At 43.3% G+C, this 25753-nt stretch overlaps 1 protein-coding gene across 8 annotated transcripts in view; it reads left to right on the forward strand.

Moving 5' to 3' along the window:
• LOC141573949 (trafficking protein particle complex subunit 9-like) overlaps window positions 1-25753 on the forward strand; it is a 126643-nt gene that overhangs the window by 8712 nt on the left and 92178 nt on the right. For all 8 annotated transcript variants that reach the window (XR_012500457.1, XR_012500452.1, XR_012500453.1 and 5 more), the window contains exons 4-5: window positions 3647-4220; window positions 5601-5770. The gene's annotated coding sequence lies outside the window, so the exon portion shown is untranslated. The remainder of the gene's footprint in view (window positions 1-3646; window positions 4221-5600; window positions 5771-25753) is intronic.

Here is a 25753-nt window from a genome sequence, read left to right on the forward strand (position 1 = left end):
TCCATTTAAAAGGTACAATTCAGGAACTTTTAGCATATTCACAGTGGTGCAACAATTATTATTCCAGAACGTTTTCATCACATCAGAAAGACCAGTGAAAATGAGTGACATAACCACCCCTCCTCAGTGGTGTTTCTAAAGAAGTTTCATGCCTATTCCTGACCATAAAATAACTTGTTACATTCCATGAAATATCTGGTAGGAATTCTAATCAGAATTGCAATGAATCTGTGTATCAAAACAGGAAGAATTAATGTCTTTATGGCATAAACTTCTTCTACCCATGAATATAACTGGGACCCTATATTTTCAACTCTCCAGAGCCTGGCCCATGAGAAGTCCTCACTAATTGTTGGGCTTGTGAATGATGAGATTCTATACATCGTTAGTTGTCACTGTAGCTTTTCACAGAAGAGAAAAGTAACCTCAGTGAAGCCAAGTGACTCTCTGATGGTCAGAAAGAGTGACAGCCAGTGCTGGAGTGATCCAGTGGACTTGGTGCTTGCAACTAGGATTCTCCAGCATCTACAGCTAAGGGGATAACAGTATTCTTTTTTTTTCTTAATGGCGTTGCTTTTATTTTTAATTATTTTTTTAATTTATTTTTTATTGAAGTGTAGTCAATTTACAATGTTAGTTTCAGGTGTACAGCAGAGATTCAGTTATAAACATATGCATATGTATATACATATGTATTATATTGTTTTTAGTAGAACTCATTACAAGAAATTGAATATAGTTCCCTGTGCTATATAGTAGGCCCTTGTCATTTATTTTATATTTATTAACGTGTATCTGTTAATCTCCCCTTTCCTGCCAGCTAAGCACAGTTTGCTTTCTATGTCCATGGGTCCATTTGTAGCAGCACCATTTTTCCTAGTAATATATGCTCTTTGGTTGCTTTCAGTTTCAGTAATTCCATGTTATCTGTGAGAGCTTATCTTCTGGTGGGCTTTATGTGGTTTGCACACGTGGTAATAGAGATCTGTATTTGGGAGAACTCCAGGCCTCGTGTAGTCCCTGGTACAGAGTGCCCACTGAGTTGATGCTTGAACTGGGAAAAAAAACATAGTAAATGTTGGAATTTCCACTATGGTTGAGACTTCCAGGTTTCTGTAACCTGTTTAACCAACCTTATTATTGGCTGCCCCCATACTGGATAATTTGGTGGAATTTCATGTTATGGTGGTGTAGAGACAGGGCCTTGTATGCTTCTTCTCTTCCCTTTTTCTAACACTCATTCTCCTGGGCCTCCCGGATACTCCCCCATTAGTGCCCAGGGCTGGCTTGGTGCTGTGCTGAGGCAATATTTGTTAATAAGGCCCTTTCCTCATCTCTTCTGACCCTCCGTTTCTTTCTCTGCACAATGAGGGCTTAGACTAGATAAGTGCTTTTCAGTTTCTTTTAAAGCCATGTTTCCTTTGAGAAACAGAAAATGCAAATCTCTCCTCCCATCCCAACACTTTAGATTTTGTTACTTCCTGCAAGGAGTCACATAGCTCTTTGTGGAAAATTGATGTGATTGTGATTCCAGGTGGCACAGAAAATACTCTTCAGAGATTTATTGCAGGGAGAGGGCAGAAAAGGGGCAGTATGTCACACTTTCTAGTGTGAGTATTGGAGCAGGGGCTTGGATTTAAATATGGTGTCTGTCGTGGCCTCTCTTTAATCTTGCACAATGTGACAAACCACCCTACCTCAGTTTCTTGATGTGTCAAGTTGGGGTGATAATATTTTAAGGCTTTTGTGAAACAATATACACATAATCTATTTGTGTCTCAGTAGAAACAAGACCTGCAAGGGATTCAGGGATTTAAAAAAATAAATCTTCCCCATAGCACTATGTCGCTGTGTATTTTAAATTTCCTGGAGGGTGATGGTTGAGTCTAAATTCCATCATGGGACAGGTGGCCCATAGTTCTCTATGCCCCAGATTGCCCCCTCCTCCCCAGTCCTCTTCCTCAGTCCAGGATGAAGTTCCCTAGTAGATTTACACAGAGGTCTTGTGGAAATGGCTTTTCATTTTATTGTTTCACCAAGAAGGGCTGCCATCACGATCTCTGTGGTCAGGTTTTGAAGGGCTGCCATCTTGATGTCTAGTCAGGTGAAGGCTATGCAATTGGGAGTTTCTATGTAATAAAAAGAAAAAAAAATTACAAATAGAAAATTAGAACAAGGGTGGTGACAGGGACTCTTGGAAGTGAGCACCATTAGCTTTGTTAGCTTCAGGTGCAGTGGCCTCTTGCCACGAGGACCCATCCTCTTGCTCTGAATTTGGAGGGACCTGTGGGTTCAGTGGGAATGTTAACTGAGTGTATCTCATGTGCTGGGCATTGTCCTATTTTTTCTGTGTGTTCCTTTTTTGAGACAGTGAGCACATTTAACCTCAATAGCTTCTTTAAAAAAGTAGAAATTTTATTTTGAGATATAATGTAGATTCCCATGTAGTTGTAAGAGATAATATGGAGAGGGCCTATGGACCCTTTTCCCAGTTTTCCTTAATGGTTCCATCTTGCAAAGTTGGGGTACGATTCATTACTGACTCACTAACAATTTGAGGTTTTTGTTATTGCCATCATTTCTATTCACGATTAAACTGGGGCTTAGGGAAGCACACACGCCTGCCCAGGTCACCCACATGGTTAGTGTAGAGAAGGGTGGAACGTGGGCTTGGGATTTCCAAGCAGTACCATTATGATGGTCTGTGGCAGGGAGCAGCATTCATTTTGCTTGTTTATTCATTCATTCAACAAACATTTATTGAGTAACCTCTGTGGGTCAGATGCTTTCTTAGGGTTATCTGATTCGTCAGCAGTACTGAGAATCAGGTAATATTTACTTTTTTTTAAATCTGAGAAAATTAGCTCTGAGAGGTTATTACAACCCCGAAGGTAATATAGCTCATAAAGGAGGGATAGTAAATTTGTAGTCACCCCTTTTTATGCAGGTGGTACCCTAGGCATTTTACATTTGCAAACTTCCGTAATCCAGATATATTCTTGTAAGGCAAGGATTTTTTTTTTTTTTAATTGAAGTATAGTCAAGTTTACAATGTTGTGTCAATTGCAACGTGTTTTTTGAATTTTGAATTAAAAAGTATTTTTTGAGGAGGGTAATTAGGTTTATTTATTTGTTTCATTTATTAAAATGAGGTACTGGGACCTCGTACATGATAAGCATGTGCTCTACCACTGAACTGTACCCTCCTCCCCAAGGCAAGTTTTCTTATCCATTATTCTGCAGCTTAGGGGTTCAATTAAATTCGAATTGAAATCCAGATCTTTTATTCCTACTGTTGTCTTTTTCTTTATATTCTGCTGAAGGGGGTTGCGGAAAGCAGTTCCTTTTTTCATTTCTTTATTCCGCATTTTTGAGCAGGGACTTTGCATCAGGGCCTTACTAGGTGCTTTGAAACAGAAAACAAGAAATGACCCTTCTCTGCAGGGGCAGGAAGCCTAGACCAAAAGCTGGGTAAAGTGATCCGAGCTACGGTAGCCATGTGCAGGCTCTGAAGGACAAAGTGTACCCCTGGATTTGCTTGGGTTTCCCCTGCCTTCTGGCTGGTACACACCAGGTCACCGCAACCCAGAGGCGCCCACAGCACACAGCACAATATTTACCTCGATCTCCTCTCCCCTCTCGGCAGGGCCTGCAACATGAGCATCCCTGACTACGTGCCGTGTGCTGAGGACTATGAGACTCTTCTCGTGGTGGTCAAACCAGTGGGGATCATCTCAGAGGAGAATTTCTTTTACATCTATAAGCGAATCTCCTTGGTGAGCCAGATCAGCCCGTGCAGCTCCCAGGGCGCACTCTGTATGCAATACAGGCATCACTATGCGCCCAAGAATGGATGGAGCGGCTTCCAGACCCCCCGCATATTTGGGGGCCTTTTCACCATTACCGACTGCCACTCGGCCAAGGCCTTCGAGAAGCTCCACGTGCAGAGGAGCTGTATGGTATCACGCTTAATGACTCTCAGCTCTTTGTCTTTGTGCTGCATGGGGAGGTAAGCCAAGCAGCCGCGCACCGACGTGGCCTTCAATCTACGAGGACTGCAGGGTGGTGGAGAAGAGGATCAAGGACTTCACTGAGTCACTCTTCATCTTGCTCAAGTCCAAGTGGCTGGATGGGGCCCCTGACAATTCTGGGGACAAGATCCCACTCCTCTGCATGCCGTTTGAGAAGGAGGACTTCATGGGATTGGACACAGACAGCAGGTAAGTTTACCTGGAGGCCAGTCCACCCTGGCTGTGTGCCGGGTTTCTTCTCTCCATCCAGAAAGGGATCAGCACGGAATAGGACTCTGTATCCAAGGGGGGAGGGTGGTGCAGCCTGCCGGTTTACAGACATTTAAAAGTGAATCCGCCTTTGTTTCAGAGAGATCCTTTTAGTGATAGTGTTAGAGCACTTACTCCTGCTTTTCAGCCAGGACCCTGGTGGGACCCCTGGAGTTGCTGTTCAATAGATTAGCCACAGCCACTGATGCTAGGAGCACTGGGGAGGAGGCTGGTCTGAGCTGAGATGTGCTATAGTTCAAATGCACATGAGACGCTGAGGCTTGTCTACTAAAACATATATACTGTCTTGTTACTTCCTCTATTGATTACATGTCAAAATGATAGTATTTTACATACAGTAGATTATGTAAGATACGTTCTTAAAATCAGTTTCTAGTACTTGTTTTTTGTTTGTTGGTTTGTTTCTTTGTTTACAGTTTTAAATGTGGCAACTTGGAAACTTTCTTTACATGGCTCTCATTTCATTTCTGTTGGGCAGCGTTTCCTGGGACAGTCTCATCCCTTTGTTTATAGATGAGATGCTGAATCCCGAGAGGCAGAACGAGGCGCTGGTTGAGCTGGCTTGGAGCCAGTGTCTCCTGCCTCCCAGGCTCAGCACCTGTTCTGCTCAGTCCCTCTCTTCCTGCCCGACAGGCAGCATGCCATGTTAGGACATCAGAAACACCGCCAGGGACCTCCGAATGAACTCCTTATGCAGTGAAAGGCGTATCACGGAGTATGGGAAAGACCAGAGAAATGTTCCTCCTCACTTTGTCCCTGTGATTAAGTCAACGGCCCCACTTTGCCTCGGAATTACAGACGAGCCCTTCTGGGCTGCCTAACCCCCCAACTTCTGCTCTGTTTCCCCGTGTATCTATTGTGCTGTCCCTCGGGAAGAAGAGGGTGAGATGCCTTTGCCGGGAGGTGGTCCCCCTTTGCTGGGGAGAGTGAGGGAAGCTGTGTACCCCCGGCCTACGGCCTCGGTCCTTGAGTCTGGAGAGGGCTCATGGCGGTCCCACAGGTGATGGTCGGACGACCTGGCACATGCTGCCGTGCCCGCTGTGGAGGCGATGCTCTGTGATTCTTGAACTTAACTAAGATCAGATTCTACTTTCTGGTTGTTGGTAAGTTGGAGGAGAAGATGCCAGAGAATTGATAAAAAGAATATCCAGATCAGCCCTGTGAGTGATAGGCAAGAGAACCCGAGTCCCACCTGCGTGAGGTGCCTAGCGGGCTCTGGATGAATTTCCTGTTCCTCCGGGACATACTTAAGGAAGGGGCAAGGCATGTCGTGGCCATGATCTTTTCTTGTCCTCACAGGGCCCTGTGATCTACATGCCCGCGCTCCCCATCTGCTCCTTGGAGATGAGGTGTCAGGTTTAGGACCCTGGGCACTGCTGAGAACACAGCTGCCAGCACCGTGCTACAACGAGGCTGGATCCGTTCACCTCACATGTCACCTCCTGCTGATCCCCCAGGCGTCAGTCAAGGTAGGTGCATCGGTGCAACGTAAGCAGGGACCACCTTCTCCCCCTGGACAGACTGGTGGGTGAGCAGTGGAAGCCTGGAGCCCTGCCCCAGCCCCCAGGCCAGTGCCTCCTCTTGTCACAGGAGGCACTGGTGACATTTTTGCTCAGCAAATGCTTGGGTCTGGGTCTGTGGACCCACCAGAGATTTCCTGCTTGTTTTTGCCATTTGAAGTCTGCCCTTGGGATTTGGAGGAGTAGCTGGATATGTGCTTAGCCCATAGTGGTTGACACAGTCACCATTGTTTACCCAGAACCTCGTGTACCAGGCATGGCTCCCGGCATCAAAATATAGCAGCGCATTAAACCTCCCTCCTGGTGCGTCTGTCTGTTTTGGTACTGTAAGGTCTCAGCCAGCATCTTAACGTCAGTGAGATAACGCGGCCAGTGAGCTAGGGTCAAGCACGTTCTCCTCCAGTCACTTTTACTCCATTGTTGCTTTTACAATTCCGCAGACATTAATTTTTTAAACAATGCTTTGGTGCAGGAACAGAGCCTAATTCTTTCCTGCTACTCTTGGTGGAAGTGCGTAAAACTCTCCACCCTGAAATGTGACCACAATTTGTAGCTTAAGACCTGCCTAGACCCATGTATGTTGAGTTTTGGTTAGGGGCGCTGACCACGTTGGTGTCCCCCAGCAACGCTGCTCCCCTCAGGCCCCTGCTCTCCCTGGAGAAGGAGGTGAGGGTGGGTCTCACCATCCCCGCGTCCCTGGCCTCACACACTCACGTAAATACTTGTACGTGCTTTCAAAGTCATTTTTGTTCTTGTGTGTTTCTAATTTTCTCTTGTTCCTCTTTTCCTTTTTCTTTATTCCTTTTTCTCTTGTACTGCCCTGTGAGCATGTTGTTGCGTCTGAAAATGTGGGCTGTGCACACCCTGTATTGGAAATAGCTAGATCGCCCTCCGTGCTGTCTCCATCGCTTTAAAAAGCAAAACTTAACAGCTGCTTTGATCCATGTATTATCCTTGTCATCTTTTTATTTTCTAATTTTTTTTAGCACATCACCCACTGGTGTTTGATACCTCTTAAAATCCTTGCTTTAAGGAACCAGTTTGGTCCTCCTTATATTTGGTGACAAATGTGCCCTTATTAAATTTGTTTGATTGTTTTGAAGAAGTGAGATGCGAATTCATTTAGGCGGCTGCTGAGGGATGTTTTTCATGGAGTATTTAAACTTGTAAAGTCAAATTCTGCAGCATCTTGCTACATTCCTTCTTTTACACAAACGTGCTTGGCACTCGGTTCCTGGCTGTCGCTGTGTGATGCGCGTGATGGCGCTGACTGGCCGGTGGTCACTGGTGAGGAAGTGGTAGGCTCGGGGGTGAGCATCTGTTGGAGGAAGCAGTCACCGTTTTGTTATTTAATTTTTTTTTTCCATTTTAGTTCCCGTGCCATTTACTTTACTTTGCCTTCACAAAGAGGCAGAAATTGGTCTAAAATCCATGTCACTCTTTTGTTCCCTTTACGAGGCTGGTATATCTGAGAATCAGGACAACATGTCCTTCTCCTAAGTAGCTGGCTCACCTGGATCTGGTGGACATAGGGACTGCTAAAGGGGACCGTAGCTTCCACCCTGTTACAGCCAGTGGGCATTCAGAGCCGGGTCTGTGGTTTGACTCAGCAGCCGTGCAGGCCTCCCTGCACCGGCCTTTACTTTTAACCCATGCTGGCAGTAAATAGCTGACTCCGTGTCTGTTGCAGCTGACGTCCACCTCTGTCGGCCTTGTCGTTAGTTTGCGGTAGTGAGTCTCCAACACCCCAGTCAACTGTGAAGGAAGATGCTTTGGCCGACCTAGGACCTTGGATTCTCACCCCCACCATGGTTCATCTCACCCAGTGAAAGTGTTTGGCCACCACCATCATACTGATCATGAGGCCTTGTTTCTCCTTTCATGCTCTGGTCCAAATGTGGACACTTCATTTTTCACTGAATTTGTCTCGCTTCAGACAGGAGAGAATATCTGAAGGAGTCCATCACATTGTGGGTGGGGAACAGATCAGAAGTAAATGTCGCAAGTAGAAGGAGTCTAGTCTGTCCGGCTTGGCAAATGCAGGCTGGGATCTGTGATGGCCGGGCTATGCCCTGGACACAGGCCTTTCCCGTGGCTCCCGAGAGCCCAGGGGTCGGAGTGAGAACAGCCTGGCCTGGCTTCCTCCATCCTCGTCTGCTTACTGACAACTGTGTCTGCTAAATAGGAGCTCCCCCACACCTCGGGCCCTTCAAATCTCAGACCACGGGAGAACCTTGAGTCCCTTCTCCTGGGCCTCCTTTGTGAGAATACAGTGCCTTCTGAGGTGACCAGTGGCAGGAGATGCCTCCCCCTCCAGGGAGCACCCTTTGGAGGACTGTGACTCAGTGCACCATGCTGTGAGCTTGTGGGGTTCCGGCCGTGGTCCCTGCAGAACCAGACTTGAGATGGGCTTAGTGACGGATATAACAGGACTGATTCCAGTGTAGGGCTTGGGGGAGGGAACAGTGGAAATTGAATGTGACCTCAAACACATAGGTGGGTGCTGGGGCTGTTACTAAAATGGGGTGTCTGGGAGGTACCTGCCAGGAATCGAATTCCAGAGTAAATGGCGGACATGAGGCATTTTTAAGATGCCATTTGTCATCCAAATTAGGACTTCAAAGAGGCACTCGTTTCTATGGCCCTGGGGCTCAGGTGAAGGGGCAAGATTAGAGATACACGTTGGGAGTCGTCATTCTTAGCTGGTGTTCACAGACGCTCATGTGAATTAGATCATCTTGAGAGCTGCAGACTGAGGCTGAGGGGGGGCAGGGCTGTGCCTGGGTTGGAGGAAAGCCCAGACCATGCAGCTTTGGTGTGTCAGTCTGCGGCGTTTGCGATTTTCAGACTAATGCCATTTATCCTTAAGGGGCCGGGGGTTGGGCAGGGCCAGCCTGGAAGAAATCTGAAAGGAGGGTCGTGGCCACGTGTGTCTTGGGAAGATTCAGATTCTGCAGGGTCCGGGAGGTTAGACTTCTAAGAAGCTGGAGTTGGTGTGGGGAGAATGTAGTCACACTCACCTGTGAGGGAGGGAGGGCGTTCTTGGGAGTCGCCACCCTACTGGACTCGCTTTCCTATGAACAGAAGGTAATCAGACAGAGGATCTGATGTGAGAATAGATGGGCACTGGGAGGGGAGCCAACCTGGAGTATGGTGCGTGCAAAGTTCTGGAATAGTCTCCCTGAAAATTTGAGTTAAAAATACCCAGACTCTTAAGAACATTGATAGTGACTGGGGAGGAGGCAGTTGTTTTTCTGGCCTCCTAAGGGTAATGCATGTATTCAGGGATACACAGAAGATTCGGGCAGCCTTTTCCAGGGGTTTGATCCTTACCAGGGGGAACAGTGCAAGTTTAAAGGGGGAGAAGGGCAGCGGAGGAAAGCTAGTCAGTCCCCGTGTCAGGTACAAGTCGGCAGCCGTACTTGCGTGTTGCATTCTCATCCATGCCTCCCAGGTGGGCGATGGCAGCTCCCTTTTGCAGATTGGGAAGCCTTCTCAGAGGGTTTAAGGAATTGGTCCGTTTAGCAGCTAGTCAATGCTGTAGCAGGATTCAAGCAGGGCATTGTCAGACTTCAAGGGCATGTTCTCTCTACTAATTCCTGTACCTCTCTTTTGTACCTGGATTGGTGAATTGGGTCAGTTTTGGAGCCTTTCACAAAAAATACGATTAAAGTGTCTCAGGACAGTTTCCCAAAGCTCAGTGTTCTTTGATGGTTCAGAAGCACCGCAGTGCTTTTCGCCCCACAGTGGTAAGGTCTTACTCCTTGCTGATGACGTGGTTGCAAATGACGTACAGGTGCAAAACCAGACTTAGGAGCTTCTGAAGGGAAACTCTCCAGTTCTCCCTTGATCGGCTTTCTTCCACGGGATGTAACTGCTGCAGCATAGGCCTGAGCTTTCCATATGGAGTGAGGGTTTGATAACCAAAGTTAGCATAAAACGGTCAGTTGAAGTAAATCGACGTTGACAATTTATTTTTGGGTTACATTAATGAAGATATTCTATCAGTTAATGACCCATATATCGAATGAAATTGAGTACAGAACATTGCAATTCTTACTTTCTATTTAGAGTTCTCTTACAGAGTAAGGTTGCCTGCTTTGGAACATCAGCTCCACCACCACGGCACCTATCAGTGTGTTGGTGTGATTGCATTTACGCAGTGAATGTAATCTGGGCTTCCTCAGCCCCAAACACTCCAGTGCAGAATCACGGGCTGTAGCCATCTCTTAGTCACGCAAATACTTCTAAAATTATATGAAGCCAGAAAAGAAAGAAAAGGGAGAGAGAGATTGCCTTTATCAAATTCCTTTCTATTCTAATTGCAAACTGTTGTTGAACAGCTCTGGTTTCCTTTGGATATGAATATATACATTTCTTTGCATGTAACCCGGGTTTTGGACTAGAACACCAAGCTCTTGCTGTCCACAAGCCTCAAAAATAGTAGCCAAATTGCACAGGTGTGAAATAGTTTATAGTTTTTTCTGAGAAAGAATAATTGAATTTGGGTCTTGGGCTGTGATTTTTGCTTTTTGCTTCCCTCACCCCTCTTGTAATCTCTCACTCCTTCCCACGTGCCCCCCAAGATTTCATGGTTTCAAAGGAGTGGGCAAACACCCAGTTGGTCACCATGTACTGTTGCTATAGATGGAGCCCTGCTAATACCTAAAGGACATTATCAGAGAGGACTTCCTGGAAGAAATGGGCTCTACATTCAATCGAGAGGACAGAGTAAGTGTCAGCCAGGAGAAGGAGTCAAGAGTGTGCCTCAGGTGGCAGGTGCAGCCCTGGCAGAGGCCTGGAGGCTTGTGGGGTGGGGACCTGGGGAGAGTGTCCTGTGTGGTCCAGTGTGGAGTGTTCCCCTGCTTGGGAGGACCCTGGAGAGAGACTGGAGTGAAGGGCTTTGGAAGACGTTGGGTTTTATTTGAACAGACACAGGAGGCAGTGAAGGGTGTCAGCAGGAAGTGACCCTCAGGAAAGGTACTTCTGGTTTTGCTTCTGATATTCTACAGACAGAAGGGTCGGGACGGGCGAGAGCAGGTCTGTCTGTCCCTTTGAGACCCACCCCGTCATTCATTTATTCATAACACGCGCACTTCTGTGTGTCTAGGGGAGAGTGGATGGACCCACATTAGTAAGCAAAATGTATTTGCTTCTTGTGAGCTTAGCAGTGTCAGAAGTTGACTTAGCCTAGAATCTTCTAGGAATAGAGGAACAAGTTGTGGAGGTTGGAGGGAGGGAAGTCTTCCTTGGGAAACAATCAAAATGAGCCTGGAGGTAAGTGGGAAGTATGAGCAGGACAGGGGGTCCCTGAAGTCACTGGGGACCTGGTAACTGGGGTGAGGCTGGGTGAGCAGTGTCGGGGGCGGGGCTAGAATTCCAACAGGGAGCCTCTGAAGGGTTTGAAGTGGGGTGATGTAATCAACCTTGTGATTTGGGAAGGCTGCCGTTGCTCTGTGTGTGTGTGTGTGTGTGTAGCGGGGAAGAGTGGGAGGGTGCCACCAACTGGGGCGGCCACTAGAAGACCATTCACAGGCTGGGAGAGGGGCGTCAGGGCTGCTTAGGGACGGCTGGGGCAGTGTGGATGCCGCATTTCCTTATGGGGAGGGCTTGTTATCGGGGTCGCCCGAGAGGCGACTTTTGGCTGGAAGAAAAGAGATGGACGCTGCCAGGTGGACTTTCCTCTTCTCTCCTTCCCTGCCTTGTGTGATGATCTTAGCTCAGCCAACTTTTGTAACAGAAGAGCTAAGTTCCAGGGTAGCCCAGGACTTTGTTGAGCTGGTTCGAGTGAGATCGGATAGGATTTAGATTTCTGTTCAGATCTGCATGTTCACTTAACTAGAAACCTCCAGTCATTTCAATTTCCATGGGGTATTTATTCTTGATAAAGTTTGCTTTCTTGGTGAGAGGAAATTTAATACAGCTGTTGTCCTTCTCAAAAAAAAATCATATCTTTAAAGAAATTTAATATTCCAAAGAATAGCAAAATTTAAAAATGATAAAGTAAGGCTTTGGTGTAGTTTCTTTGGTTTCTGAGCTAATGTGGATTTAGAGACTTTGCATTACTTAATAGCACATCCTTAGTGAGTTGTTAGTGAGCACCCCAGGCCCCAACTCTCAAAACAACATTAAAGTTTGCTCTGAAATAGTGAGGTCATAATGGTCTTGTTTGCAGAATTCAAACAGTTTGTTTATATTATGCAGCATAGCTCCATTTATAAAATAATAATAGGTTCAAAATTAAGAAAGTGGAAGATAATTGATTTTTTTAAAGCTGAAAGATAAACTTTCTTGTGATAATGTTGCAACTGGAAATTTTGAAAAGAAAAATCCTACTGTAATATCATCTACGTGGAATACATATATGACTTCCACATTTGAAAAGTAACGGCGCAGATGTTTTAGAAGTCAAGAGCATTCCAACTCAGATACTGGCATTGATGGTTGCTGGTTTTCAATGGAAGAGCCTAAATTTGCCTTCTTAGCATTTTTTTTTCTTTGTAGTGAGAGGGCTGAGTAGTGCTTTGCCAGCATGAATTTGGGGCAATTTGAGGGCTGATGTCGTGTAGCAGCAGTGAGATATTTCCATGCGTTTAATTTTCCGGACATCACCAGGGCACATGTGGGGTTTGTGCATGCAGGCTGGAATGCTGCAGGACTCCCTAATCCATCACCGTTATGTCCTGGAGCTGCTCCGGTTAGTGAATAATTTTCTGTGCCTTGGAAGTAAAGGTCTGATGCAAATGATCAGATATGTAGTTAAAGTGCTATTACATGAAATAAGAGAAACCTAGAAATATGGCTCTAACAATACAGGATGAGGGAGGAGAATTGGCTGAGCTGCGTGCAGTGGGGAGTCTTCTCAGGTGACTCCCACGCCGTGATTCCTGCCAATATCCGCCCCAGCCCTGCACGGTTGTCCTGCCGAAGCAAGCATGCACTTTGCTCAGAAACGCACTGAATTTCCTTGCGCCTCTGTTTGTTGGCTTTTTTTTGAAAGCACATCTTGCCCTTTGCTTAAATGCCATCCCTGCAAGTCGCCTCATACACTCATCCTTCTGGACCTCGTCCATACATAGCTGCTGAATGGATGAACAGAATGTAGAATCTCCATTTAGTGAAACATTATTCAGACGTAAGAGTGAATAAAAAAGAAAAAGAGGAAAATGAAAAAGGCCACCTCTTCTGGGAAGTCCACTCTGACTGCTCAACCCGCCCTTTTCCCTTTGAAACACAATCACTTATGCTCCACTCTACTCTTTTTGATAGTACTTACAACCCTCTAATAAACTTTAATGTTTTCAAAAAAAAGAAGAGATGCTGATACCACTTCAACATGGACGAGCCTTGACAACAGCATTTTAAGTGAAAGGAAGCAGACACACACGGCCACATATTGACTTCAGTGATCTGAAATGCCCAGAATAGGCACATGCAGAGGCGGAGACCAGGTAATGGTTGCAAAGGGCTAGGTGGAGGGGGGTTAGGGAGTGACTGCTAGTGACAGGGGGATTCTTTTGGGGTGATGAAGTGTTCTGGAAATAGATGGTGATGAGGGATGCACAACCGTGAGTGTGCAGAAGACTGCTGAGCTCTGTCTCTGGGAGTGCCTGTGGTTGGGGGCGGCTTTATTTTCTTCTCACCCTGCACTCTGAAGAGACATCTTGTGCAGTGGCCTTTCTACTAGTGTGAGTGGTGAGAATAAGAGACTTTGCAGAGTCTTGTTTCTTTTACCCCCCCTGCTGAGTGGAGGCAAAATGAGTTTAAGCCTGAGAAAGGGCTCCATCTACAGAAATGTATTTCAGTTTTGCATGGTGTAAAAATCTTGAGAGCTTTTTAATTGTTGAGGACAGTCTGTGGGGGGAAATAGCCCGTGAAGCCTTGGGGAGACCTGGAAAAGCCGCGCATCCCTCCCTGACACGGGTGGAGTATTCACCCCATTTCAGGCAGTGAAGGGCCCAGACCCGTGAGCGGAGTTGACAATCGTGAATATTTACGTGTATCCGCTGCTTCATTTTGGATATTAATTTCAAGCTGAGTCAGTTTGTGGCGGCAGCCTCATCCTAGATCAGGAATTTATAGTATCTGCTCTTTGAGGTGAAGACCTGACAGAGTTTATTATTTAACAGTCTCCCTTGAATTGATATCTCAGATTCCTTTGTCAAAAGCAAAACAGCAGAAATACAGACGTCCTTTAATGCCAATATGACCTGGAAAGGGTTTAGTCTCTGTGCCTCAGTGGCCTTATCTGCGGTTGGGGATGATGATAACAGTGTTTCCCTCAGAGGGGCTGGTGAGGGGAGAGTGAGGAGCACAAAGGGAGGAGACTTACAGGAGATGCTCATGAATGACTGAATTTAGTGCTCTCAGCCTGGTGAGGCCTCAGGGGCAGAGATGTCAGAACAGAGCATTCCTAGCCAGAGCTAGATCCGTGTTGGCAGCTGTTGTGATCAGTATCACAACTGTGGGTTATCAGGTAGTTTTAAGACTTGGTAATATGAATTCAATAATAATGTTAGAAGACTAGACATCTCAGATTCAGTTTACATAGTTCTCAAGATTTCCTCTGAGAAATGGATGGTTTTTTCCCCATCTTAAATCTGAGATGAGTCTCTAAAAAATTTCTGTATTCCTCCATCCTTTTGCTTTAATTCTCCATTTCTTAAAAAAAAAAACTTTTTAAATTGAGTTAGTGGGGACTGAACTGAGGGCCTCATGCATGCTAAGCACATACTCTCCCAAATGAGGTATAATCTCCCCCCTGATTTTTTTAAAATTTACTTTCTTAGTATTCAGAGGTTAGAGGCCTCTAATTCTTTTTCTGGAGACTTGCCCATGAACCTGTAAATCTATTATTAATGGACAAAACTTGGTTTATTAAAAAAATGAATAAAATATTCTGCAATCCATCCAAAAGGAAATGTTCGTTGGCTTAAAATGTTTCTCCTTTAAGGTGATTTCTCCTTTTTGGTCTAGCTCAATTTATTAACAGACATCCTCATCATCATAATGACCAAACTCGCTCTGAGTGGACACCTCCCTAAGGCTAAAATACTTTCCTCATGTTTTACTCCATAGCAGGTGTTTGACGGTAGGTATCAGTGTCTCCTTTTTTGCAGCTGAGGGATTGAGAGATGGAGCAGCTTGTCCCAAATCACACGCAGCTGGCGGTGGCTAGCTCGGTGCTGGAACCCAGGCTGCACAGTATGCATTCTTAATTGCTTCTCTAATCAGCCTCCCGTTGAGTGGTTACCCGAACTCCTGTGACTCCATAAATGGCCGATTTTAGTGATCTCAGCCTGATGAGGCCTTCAAAGGGGAGACACCAGTGAGAATGTGAGACAGAGTGGCATAAATTAAAATTGTACATTTTCACAGATGTTTAATTCTCAGGTAGTGGCATAAAAAGTTAATTTTCATGTATTTTAGTGCTCTGTAAGCACTAAAAACAAAACATTAAAAATAATTATAGTGCAAATGAGAAGGGGGCTTTGAAAGTCCAACCACTGCTGATGATGTTACTTGTTTTTCTCTAGTGGCCCTTATTGACAGAAATACTTACAAAGACTGAATTGGTTTTATGTAGACTTAATATGGAAGAAATATTGTCAGTGAATATTTTAAGAAAATCTTTATTCTTTTCTTTCCTGATGATGTATATATAAGTTGTTTTCATGGCTTAAGTACATTTCCTCATTTGTGAAATTTGAGTAATATCATTTAACATGTCTGACTGTGAGAGTTAGTAGCCTTGTATACAAAGAACTCAAGAGGTGCTTAGTAAAAATGTGCTGTCACAATGACAGATATTTTAGAAGGATCAACTCTGAATACTTAAGAGGTTGGCTTATTACGGATGCATATTTAATATGTATATATATGATATATATGAATATGGCTTAAAGTAACAAGGACTCATTTATTTTTTAGTGCACTATGAAGTTTTAATGAAATCTGTATCATTCTAGTGAGACAGGGACTAGTTAAGTTGCCTTAAGCAGACCACCTTGAAGATTATTTACACAGAATGTGTATTGTTAGAACTCAGATGTCATGTTGCAGTGTAACCATCCACTCAGACATTTAAATTCGTTGGATTCTGACATCCACATTGATCATTTCCAGGGAATAAGCTTCTCTCTTTTGTGATTAAAGAAAATTTTGATCTTTTTTCCTGCACTCTTAACAGGTTTAAAATATCAAAACATTGATTTGACATGTAACTTTTTTAATAGAGACAATAAAGCTCATGCTGTTTTATTATGTAAATAAAAGTTTTTGTATTTCAACAAACGTATGATTTCCTGGATTTTGAGAAGTATGTTGCAAGATACTTAGATAACCTACTTTCGGAAAAATACAGATGCGGCTTTTATGAATATAGGCCTAGTACAAATCTGTTCATTTTTGCTACAGTGCAAGACATGAGGCCTAGGAGAGATTTGCAGCCGATTGCAAGGAGGACAGATCCCATGTCTCAGTCTCCCCTCCTGTAAAATGAAGTGGCTGGAATGGATTCTTTCCTCTTCTAAGATGAGTTTCCATGAGCCTGTGTCTTTTGTTTATATTCAGGAGTATTAGCAATATCAGATTAAATACTGAGTTACCCTCGCTTCCCCGGAAGCAAAGTGCAGTATGTGCTACAGAAGCTTTTAGTTATCTGATTCTCATTTCTGATCCTACAGGCAATTTTTTGTTGCATGCTTCCTGGCAACCTGGAAGGTCTTTTTACCCATAGGTGGCGCTTGTTGCACCTTCTTACCGTCTTAATTTTCCTGTTTGTTAAAGAAGGCTTAAACAACTTTATTTTGTTTTGATTTCTTTGCTTGATGCTTCAGAATAGCACAATGTCCATTATGTCTGTCTACCTGGAAAAATTGTTCTGCTTATATTTTAGTTTTATTCTGTCATCTCGCTGTGAACATCTCAGACGTGCTGTGTAAACAATGGCAAAATCGGACTTTTCTTCCAGTGTTAGAAACCAGTGAGCCGGGAATTTATAAAACAGCTAGTAGTGGCCTCTGGAGCACCTTAAATCTGAAAAGTGTGCTGGGTTCCCTGAGTATTGACTCTGCTGCTGTGTGTTAATTGGTGGTAGGAGATTTGGTACATATAGGAAGTGGTGTAGTTTTTTGACTTGGGTTTGCGTGCACGCGCTGCAACTGAGCCAATTGAGCCTGAGTCAGTTCGTTCTGAGTTTTTCCCTCGTCTGAGAGATTGGGACGTTGGTATCTGCTTTGTAGAATTGTGAGAATTAGAAATTATGTAAAGTGTTTACCACAGTGGGTATGTCAAGAGGGCTCATTATCTTTAGCTGCTGTTTGGTGTGAAGCCATCATTTTATAGTCTTTGTCAATTACTAAGAAACAGGAAAAAAAGAAAAGCTGGTTTTATGATGAAAGATATTTGAGGAGGTTCCATAGTTCCTATACCCATAATTAAGCATCAGCAGAGTAGAACTGTTACACAGTCACCCTTAACCAACGTTAAGCCACAGAATTTTTTGTTACTTCATATATGTTGGGTCCTATGGGGATCCAATACTTATATGCATGTTGTCTCCAGCAGCCAACTGAGAGATGACACAAAAGAGTAGGCAGGCGATATATGTCTACTTTGTTACTGATGAAGCCACGTTCTCCATGAACTTCAGGGCTGTGGGATAATGTGTGTCATGATACTGTGTCCCAGAATTAGAGACTCACCCTGTCCCAGGTACCTCTGGGCCACAGCGAGCCTTCCCTTGAGAGGACCTGCCCCTTCATGCACAGGGCTGTCCTGACATGGAGCTGAGCATCCCAGGTGCTTCCCAATGGTGAGCAACACTGCAGGGAAAGGTAGGGTTTCACATTCCCTGCTTGTCTCCCCGGACTCACACCTCACCCTGTTAGTGTGACGAGGGCTAGCTGTGATCCAGCGGCCAGGGGTATGAAGGGAGAAGCACTCTCCATGGCCCAGAGGAGTGGGGAGGAGGCATCCCCTCCCTAGTTTAAACAGGTGGTGGGATGGAATGGGAGGGTGCTCCCCAAGAGTTTATAAAAGGAGAAATAAGGATTTTCTTTGGGACTTATACTAGCCAGGAAACACATAATATTATTAGAAGGGAGACTTGTAAATCACTTTTATATTAAGTTGACATTTGTTGAACACCAAAAATGTGCTACATTCTTTTCTGAGAGTTTTACAGAAATGAATCCTTCAATCTTCTCAACAAGTGAGTAAGGAAGGATTGATTGTTATCCCAGTTTTACAGTGTGGAAATTTCGGCACGGAGAGGGTAAGTAAGTTGGCCAAGGTCACAGAGCTAGTAAGTGGCAGAGCTGGTATTTAAACCCTGGCTGTCTGGTTTTGAGGCTCCCAGAGATGGGCTTTGGGTGTTTTGAGGTATCTGCATCCCTGAATCTTTGTACAACTTTGCATCAGTTAGCCCAGAAAGGACAGGGAAAGGAGAGTTACACAGGTGCTCACTGTCATGTCTCGGCCACTGTCCACGAAGTGTGCACTGTGATTAGCGTTAATTATTTTCTAAGCAGTAGATCTGTTCGTATAACAGAAATTTAGTCCATTAAGTTAATCTACAAACCCTTCCTGCTCTGCTTCTGTCCATGGTTGCCATGTGACTGCCTTCCTGTGATTGGGCTGTGGAGGAGAAAATGTACTCATGGTTGAACTCTGATATTTCAGTCTGGTTTATAGTTTCACTTCTTCTATTACATTAATAAGTTTCTGATTTTCTTGTATCAGTGTGTCATGAGTTTGGTTAATGTGAAACCAGTCCATGGGAGCCCAGGGATGCTAAAGGTATAATTTCTGAGCACACTGTCGCACTTCTACCCTTGCAGACCTGGCTGGAGGATCTCCGCCTTCCTCACTGATTTCTCCAAACAGCAGTGTCCTCTCCCACCCCGGGATGTGAGGCTGGGAGCTCTATGAGTTGGCCAGTCGGTGGCCAAGTCCAGCAATCAGAAAATGATGAAGTACCCGGAAGTGAGTTTAATAGGAGAAAATGGCTTCCAGGTAGTCCGATGGGCTGTTCGAATCCATTTGGTGAGAAGCTGTCCACTGTCTGTGGTTGAGCAGCTGCTTTGCTGTTGAAAAGTCTGGATTAGATGAAGGGATTTTAAAAAGGAGAAAGGAGTGATTTCAGGTGGTACATTCACACCGGTGAGAAGTGATGGATGACCGCCTGGGTGAGGCATAGACAGAGTCTTACAAACTTCATAAAACAGCTTTAAAAGCTCTGCCATCTGAGTGCACTTCATATGGGGTCCAGTTCATCACTGGTCACGCTGAGAGGGCAAATAATTGATGATGGCGGAAAGGACACGGAGGCATCAAAAAGTCTCAATCATGTTCCCTGTTTAAAGGATGTGGCACAATGTAATATATTTGAGCTGGTTTTTCACTGAACAATTTTTAGTGTTTTCTGGGACTCCCCAGTGCCCCAAGGCTCCATGCAGCTGGGTGTCCCCTCAGAGCAGCTCTGTCAGCGCTTGCCCTGGGCTGACGTGGTGTCGCGGGGAGCAGGACGGTCAGCGTCCACGGCTCCTCCGAGATCCGTCTCCTCATCCGCAGTGCCGGGTTGCTCATCCGTGTTTACTTAGTAGGTTAGCTGAGAATCACACGTGATGGTTGTCAGGTGTGATTTGTGATTGTCTCTGTGATTGGCATATAGTCAGTGTTTGATAGAAACCCTTGTTTTTTTAGTATAATTGTAGCAGCTAGATTGCAGTGGTTTTTAGTCTGTATTTTTTTATAACTTTATTCTTATTTTTAAATATGCACTTATTATTATTTATTTTTTTGGAGGTACTGGGGATTGAAGCCAGGACATTGTGCATGCTAAGTAGGTGCTCTACAACTGAGTAATACACACCCTCCTTGTCTGCACTTGAAAATAAATATTGCAATACACAAAATAGATCTTAAACACCATCATGGGACCTAGTCTCTGTATAGACAATTGAACACGTATACTATTTCAATAAGAATAAATGTTGTTGAGACATACATTTCTGAACCTTTTAAAGTGCTTAAAAACGATCATAGGTAGTGATAAACACGCGTCTTTGATCCAGTACTTCTTAGGGTCTGTTTTGCCATCAATGGAAATTACATTCTACAGAGAAGGCTAATTGGGTCTCTTTGATATTTGGATGGTTTAGCAGATGATCAAGGCTTTCAAAAGCTGACAGAATTGTGTTTTAAACTAACTACAATGTTATCTTCTAGAAGTTGCAATTCCTAAGCTTGTGAAGTGTCCAGTAATCCAGGGGGTATGTGTCTGTGTCTGTGTGAACGTTTGTGTGTGTGATTTCAGGAAGGTAGAAATAAGTTCCATATAGACTTCTGATACCTTTCTCCTCAAGTTCAAGGTGTAGGCATATATTTACAGAAATAAATTGATATTCTTTTGTCATTTGGCATATTGGAAATAAGAGGTTGTCATACTTGTTTCAGAAGGGTTTGGGAGCATAAGATTAGAAAACGGGAGGAGAAAGAGGCCGGAAGGCACTTCACACTCTGTGCAGGATTTGAGGAACAGTAGCTTTTCTTTTTCCTCCTAAAGCAAACTGGCGCTGAATTGTAACATACTATTACTCAGAATTGCTTTTCTGATCAGATACAAGTGCCTCAGATTTTTGAAGGCAACATGAATGGTGAAATGTGTTTTAGCAGTTATCTTTAAAAGTAGTTTTATATTTCAAGTTAAAGGCTATAGCCTGTTCTTTCTTCCAGCGGTACAAGACATGCTTATTAATCTATGTACATGATCTGTGTGCTTAGTTTCTTTGTTTTTTTTTTTTTTTGAAATGCTTGTTTCATTGTGGTTTGAATGAATGTTTAAAATTTCTGGATTTTGATGTTTAGAACATGCTGATTTATGAGAACCGTTAAAAATCTGATTGTTCTTTGGTCCTTGTTTGTTGGGGCACCCTATTGATATCTGTTGTCTTTTAAAGAGGGAAATGCTTCCTCTAGCCTGTAGATCATTAAGTGAATGGTTTGCAGTGTGCCTTTAAAATTCTTTGAATGCACTGAGCATGTTTATCCAGTGAATTTTGAATTGACTCATTGTAATGACTTTGCTTTTGTTCTGTGGCTTTTGCTCCTCTCCACAAGAATTTGAATTCTCTGTGGCATTTTGTATACGTGTTCTTAACAGGGGAAAAAATTTTGCATTTTTTACAGAGCTGGGTTTTCCTATCCCCTCTGAATGCCATCTATACTTGATACAATAAAAATCTGTTATTGCAGTGCATAATTATTTCATAAACTATTTTTTGGTACAATCAGAAACAGTGACAAATAATGATAAAAAAATACATAAACCTTCCTTCCTTTGAAGAATAGAAATGAGGTGGTCAGGCTCACGCCTGCTTTGTGCCTGACACACTTACTCTCATTTCATTGTGTATCATGATTCGGAGATGGAGTTGCTTCAGGTTTGTAGATTTTTGTTTTAACATTTGTGTTGAATTCTTTCTCCAGGCTGATGTTTCCTGTTGTGTTTGTGGAAAGAGTAGAAGGGAAACAAATACTTTGTTTTGTTTTCAGGAGTCCTGAGTTGATGAGAAAAGTGTTGAGGGTGGGCTGAGGAAAAGAGTAACACTCCCTCTCCTCCCGGCTGAAATTGATAAACAAATAAATCAATTAAGTGTATCGATATTTGACAAATAGTAGTTAGCGAGCCCAAAATGGATAGATATGCCCAATGGAAATTACTGAGTTCACCTGTAGAATTATGTGCTTTACCAAGTAGAAGCAGCTTTGAGCAATCAGAAAAATCAGTAATATGATGAGATTTAAAAGGGATATCATATCTTTTATTTCTGAAACTTTTCTACGGTAAGTTATGTAGAGCTAAAATTAAGTTTCAAGCACCAGGATTTAAGAGTGTGGGTGGTTCTGTAGGATCGTTATTCACGGATGTGCCTAGACCATGCTAGAGTGGCTGAAGATGGCAGGAAAAGACCCAGAGGCAGGATTTGTCATCCTAAGGTGTCCTCCATAATGGTTCCATGTGAAAGCCCATGATTGGTTTAACAAAATGTAGCACACCCCAGCCGGCTGTGAACTTTGATAAGAAAAAAATATGCTTAGATACTGCTTTGCAAGCAAGTGCCTGTGCATCCTCACACCAGTCTCCTTGCCTTAAAAAGCAGAGACAATGCTTTGCTTGCATAGTTGAGGTTTTAGATAGCACTCGGATGGTTGCAAAGCAAGGACCGTGGCCCACAGCAATAAACGCTGGGCTTGTGTGCTGTTAGATAGTCTATTATCCCCAAAACAAGGACCTGGCTGCTCTGGTGGTCTGCTTTGTAATTCACATATCTAAAAATGTATCTTGTTCCCCTCACCCCATGACTTCCCTAAAGATACACTAATCCTTTGTACTCATTGTGGATTTTACAATCTCTGCCTCATCCCGTCTTTCCCGAAGTTCCTCCTTACTATCTCACAACTGTTGATGAATTTTTCCTTTGATTATACACAATAAATATGGGAGCATTTGAGAGGCTCGTGGAGTTGGCTCCCTACTCCCTCTCGATTTCTTGACTTTTTACACAGTCTTGAATAATCATTCCGTGCTGGTAAGACTTCTGCCAGCCAGATGCCACAGTTCCAGGTGAGAAATATGCAGGCTTTATCTCTCCTACCCGAGGGAGAGAGAGAAGAGAATTGAGATATGCTCCCCCGTGGTCCCTTCCTGCCCCAGGGCCACTGCAGTTCACCTGAAGCCTTCTGGCCTCTGCTCAGTGGGCCTCTGTCCCAGGACTGACTGCAGCCTTTTGTTCCCTTGTCAACATTTCCTTTCAGAAGTTGGTCTCTTCTCTGCAATTCCAACCTGGCAGATGTGATGGTGGTCAGCGTGCTGGTGGGCAGTCATTTGGGGACTCCCAGGAGCCATGCTGATTCTCCTGAGTCTCTCAATCAGGGTTACAGAACAGTCGAGAACCGAAGGAAGCCCATTCACGTGAGGTCAACAGAGCATTGCATCACTTTCATTTTATTTTTGAATTTTCAGTAGAGAAATTATTTGTAGCAAACTGTTCCAGATTTTCGGCCGCCTGCTTTCCTAATCACCACTTCCTTGCTGGCTCTGGTGCTTGTTTAAAGAGCCAGGTTTCTTCTCTGGTCATTTCTAGCAGCTTGGCTTGCCGAATCCTTGATCTGCATTTGAAGCAGAATGCTTCTTCGTGATGTGAAACTAATTTTCCTATTTGTGAATATTTCGTGTACACTCAGCAACTGTTTCAAGTGAAATGCTCTTGTCCAATTTCGGTTAACTCATATTTGCTGATCTCCTGCTTTCATGCTGAGGGCAGTTTCTTCTTTCTGTAATAAAATTTAGCAATTTGCATTTACTATGGGAAGCTACTGGCCCGAGGTGCTTTTTTTCTTAACAGTTTTAATACAATTCACCCATTAAAATGTACAGCGGTTTTTACTCTATGCCCAGAATTGTGCATCCCATTCAATCTTAGAACATTTTCTTCCCCCAACATGAAGCCCCGTATGCATAAGCAGATATTACCATCTTCCCCATGCTCCCCCAGCCCCAATGAGCCACTCTTCTCTCTCTGTGGATTTGCCTGTACTGGACATTTCATTTAAATCGAGTCACTTCATGTAAGTGGAACCGTCTATTGTGACTGACTTCTTTCACACTGAGTAACGTTTTCAATATTTGTCCACGTTTTGGCCTGGGTCAGTACTCTATGCTTTGCTATTGCTGAATTATATTCCTCTGTATGGCTGGGCCCCACTGTTTACCCATTCATCAGGTGATAGGCATTTTGGTTGTTTCTGCTTTTTGGCTGTGATGAGTAGTGTCGCCGCGAACATTCCTTTAGGAGTTTTTATGTGGACATTTGTTTTCAGTTCTCTTACGTGTGTGCCCAGACAGCAGAATTGCTGGGTCATTCAGAAACCAAATGTTCAACTCCCTGAGGACCTGCCAGGCTGTTTACCAAATTGGCCACGCTGTGTTACGTCCTCACCAGCAACTGCTGCCTGCTCTGCTTCCTCTGTGTCCTCATTAGTGCTTGTTATTTTTTTTTATTATAACCTATTGTTGTGGGTGTGAAGTGGTTTCTTCTAGTGGTTTTGATTTGATTTCCCTTAGATCTAATGATATTGAACATCGTTTCATTGTGCTTATTGGCCATTTGTATATTTTCCTTGAAAAATACCTTTTCAGATCCTTTATTCACATTTTAATTGAGTTGCCTTTTTATTGTTGAGTTGTAGGTTTTTTTTTTTTTTTTTTCATTTGGAGATACAAATTCCTAATCAGATAAATGATTTGAAAAAATTTTCTCCTGTGTATTGGTTTTTCACTCTCTGGATGGTGCCCTTTGAAGCAAAGTTTAAATTTTGATGAACTCCAATTTATCACTGTTTTATTTGTTCCTTGTGCTTTTGGGGTATTATATAAAATCTGAGGTATTTTATTTAAAATTTTATATATAAAATAACTTAATTCGTAGGACCGTTCTAGGAGATGGGTGCGGTTGTTGTCCCCAGTCTATGGATAGGAGACTGAGATGCAGAAAATTTCACTGACATATCAGTGTCACAGCTACCCAGTGCTGTGGGAGTTCAGACCCTCATGTTTGTCCCCAACATCTGTGCTTTTCACCAACATGCTCCACTCCTTCCTGGAATCGTTAATGAAAAAGTGTTTCCGTTTTTGATTTCTTGTTAGTTTGTTTTCTCTTTGGGGACCTCATCTCCTCATTTTCCTTTCGGATATCAGTGTAGATTTATTTTAGGTCTCATGTAGGCAGAAGTATTGCTATCAGTTAACTTCTTTATTACTCACTCTCTGGTGATGATTGTTGCTATTTGACCTAATCAAGTCATGCTTAACTCTTTCCTGCTCATGACACTGAAAATAGTCATGACTTATAGCATGCTCAAAGAAGAAAGTACTTGATTGATTTCATCTTGCTACCCAATAAAACCAATCAAATAAAAACCCGGTGTTGACACAGATTATATGCCCTCTAGAATAGTGTCACTGTCTTCCTTGTGTTTCATTTGTTTGGTCACAGTGTCTGGATAGCGCCTTGCTGTCCAGCAGTTTTGTGAGGATACGGTGCTCGTGAATCATTGTAAGGACAGAATTTTGACAACAGACTATGTTGTTCATTTCACAAGGGAAAAGATAATATAGAAATACTGCTCAGATCTATTTTAAAATTAAGCTTGGAATTTTGAGAAGAATTCAAGAAACCATACAAAGATCTTTTTCACTAATTTTAGATCTATCTTAGACACATTATGGTTACATAGCAGAGTAACTTATCAAGTAGATTTGACAAGAGGTGTGTATTATTGATTTTTTGTTTTAGTTGAAATATTCTATCTGAGATAAAGTAATCAGTGCCTATAAATGCACAAATACGTTTGTATTTCTATGTAATATGGGAGCAGACTTCATATGTTTCTATATAATATATATGACTGTGTGTTTTAATCTGTCTGTCAGTGTTTTTATAGTTTTTCAGCAATGTTGTAACTTCAGAATTGTTCTAAGAAAATCACCCCAGATTCTAGTGCAGTTTGTACTGTGTATCATGTCTTATGCATGGGATTCCACTGTCCCCTCAGGGAGGAATTTCCTCTCCTATTGAGTTAGTAGCAGAGTTAAAGGAACTGTGATTTCTAGGCCTTTGCTCTCCATGTGTTTGCAGTTGGCTGTCAATCACGATTTTCCCTTTCTTGAGTTTTCATTGTTCAATTAGAATTTTTGAAACTAACTACTAATATGTTTCACAGGTCTCCTTAGAAACTTGATGTGTTTGTGCTTTTCAGTTTTCAATTTATGAAAAATGTAAATGCACCCTTGTTTTTAAGTAGTCCTTTTTCACTAGATATTTGTTTATTGCTTTATAGTTAAAATAATTTTTTTCCCAATGAATG

The sequence above is a fragment of the Camelus bactrianus genome, chromosome 18 (genome assembly GCF_048773025.1).
Source record: "Camelus bactrianus isolate YW-2024 breed Bactrian camel chromosome 18, ASM4877302v1, whole genome shotgun sequence".
In the NCBI taxonomy this organism is placed as follows: domain Eukaryota; kingdom Metazoa; phylum Chordata; class Mammalia; order Artiodactyla; family Camelidae; genus Camelus; species Camelus bactrianus.